The following is a 2119-nucleotide window of genomic DNA, read 5'->3' as shown; positions in this document are numbered from 1 at the left end:
GACTTGCCCTCCAATAGATACTCGTTAAAGGATTTAAAGTGTACTCATTCCGATTACGGGGCCTCGGATGAGTCCCGTATCGTTATTTTTCGTCACTACCTCCCCGTGCCGGGAGTGGGTAATTTGCGCGCCTGCTGCCTTCCTTGGATGTGGTAGCCGTTTCTCAGGCTCCCTCTCCGGAATCGAACCCTGATTCCCCGTTACCCGTTACAACCATGGTAGGCGCAGAACCTACCATCGACAGTTGATAAGGCAGACATTTGAAAGATGCGTCGCCGGTACGAGGACCGTGCGATCAGCCCAAAGTTATTCAGAGTCACCAAGGCAAACGGACCGGACGAGCCGACCGATTGGTTTTGATCTAATAAAAGCGTCCCTTCCATCTCTGGTCGGGACTCTGTTTTTTTTTTTTTTTTTTTTTTTTTTTTTTTAAAAAAAAAAAAAAAATCTTTATTGACAACAATATTATTTATACATGTTTAGCCCACCTCCTAACATGATTAGTGGGCCATAATGATTATTACATAGTTTAATATTTTGCAGCTAATTTACAAATAGTGTTAGTGAGCTACTTTCTAAGTTCTTAGGTAATATTAAATTCCTACAGTTACAATAATACTTTAGTTTACCTATGCATTCTATTTATGAGATACTACTTTAGGTTCCTGAGTTAGTGTTAATTTCTTGCAAAAGCAATGAGCAGTTTAATTTACCTATGTCTAATCTAGAATGACTACTAACTGCAGCGTCACAGGTGTGCCAGTGAGTATAAACCTACTTGGAGTGGCCAGGCTCCCCGAGCTAACCCCGAGGAGCGTGCCCCTGGCACTGGGCCGGCCGAGGTTAGTAATCGCTGCAGCTTCCTATGTTAGTATTCTAATCTAATCCTACTCTACTAACTTAACCTACGTCTTATTGGTGCTTTGTCGTGATCGGTTTGTTGATCCCATCCCCCTAATCCCGCACGTGGCGGTTTCCAACTACCAGAAGTCGGCCATTCCACGCACAGGCGGTATGGGACTGAGATCAAGTCCTAATCGGTTGGTTGTTCGAGAATTAGGTATTTGATATTTACCCTAGATCCCTTAGGTACTCTATTAAAACCTTTCGTGATACCTCTTCTGCCAGAGCATTCAAGGTATGAAAAGTGTCTTCCTGCCTTAAAAGGTCGTATGTCTGGTTATGTGGAAGTCTGTCTCTGTAAGTTTCCGCCACGTCATTGAAGAGAGGGCACTCGAAAACCACATGTTCGGGAGTTCCTTCCGCTGCGCCACAGTCGCACTCGGGGGTTGCCCTTTTCCCAAACCGACATAAGTATGTCGGATAGGGTCCATGACCAGTGAGGAAGTGGATGAGTCCTCGTGTGGGTTCAAAATACTTCATTGTACCACGTTCTTTGACATCAGGTAAGAACTCAAATGTTCTTCTTCCCGTTTCATCCTCCTCCCAGTTCCTTTGCCACAGTTCCTCCCCTCTGTTTCTTATCTCCCTTTTATCCTCTACTCTCACACCCATGATATCTATTATTTTTTCCCCATCTCCTTTTTTCACCCAATACCATGCCGCTTGTTCTCTAATTTTGATGTCTAGCGGGCAGAGCCCCATTATAACTAACAGAGCTCCCCCCGGTGACGTCCTATAGGCCCCCACTGATCTTAGTATCATGTTTCTCTGGACTCTTCTCACTGTCATGGCGGGCACGACCCGCGTGAGCCTGTGCGCCCAGACTCCCGAGCCGTAACCCACTACTAATGTGAGGATGCTGTTGTGATAAAGTCTGATAAGATGAGGGGGGAGATGAAAACGTTTATGTCCAATGGAAATGAGATTGTTTAATATTTGTAGAGCTTTCTGTGTTACGGCTTCTATGTGCCTTCCGAAGTTCCATCTCTCGTCAATTATGACTCCCAGATATCGTGCCTCACGTCGCCGAAGAACTGGTGAGCCATCGATTCTCACTGTAGGATTTCTTATTAGCTGACCTTTTAGTAACAGATAAGTAGACTTGCTTGGGGAAATTTTCATTTTCGTTTTAAGACACCATTGGTGTAGTCTTTCAATGGCCCTTTCAATTTTTGGTTCTATATCCTCTCGGCTACGACCACCGACCAGCAGGAGG

The sequence above is a fragment of the Schistocerca serialis genome, chromosome 4 (assembly GCF_023864345.2).
Source record: "Schistocerca serialis cubense isolate TAMUIC-IGC-003099 chromosome 4, iqSchSeri2.2, whole genome shotgun sequence".
In the NCBI taxonomy this organism is placed as follows: domain Eukaryota; kingdom Metazoa; phylum Arthropoda; class Insecta; order Orthoptera; family Acrididae; genus Schistocerca; species Schistocerca serialis.
Note: the sequence above shows the minus strand (reverse complement) of the source record.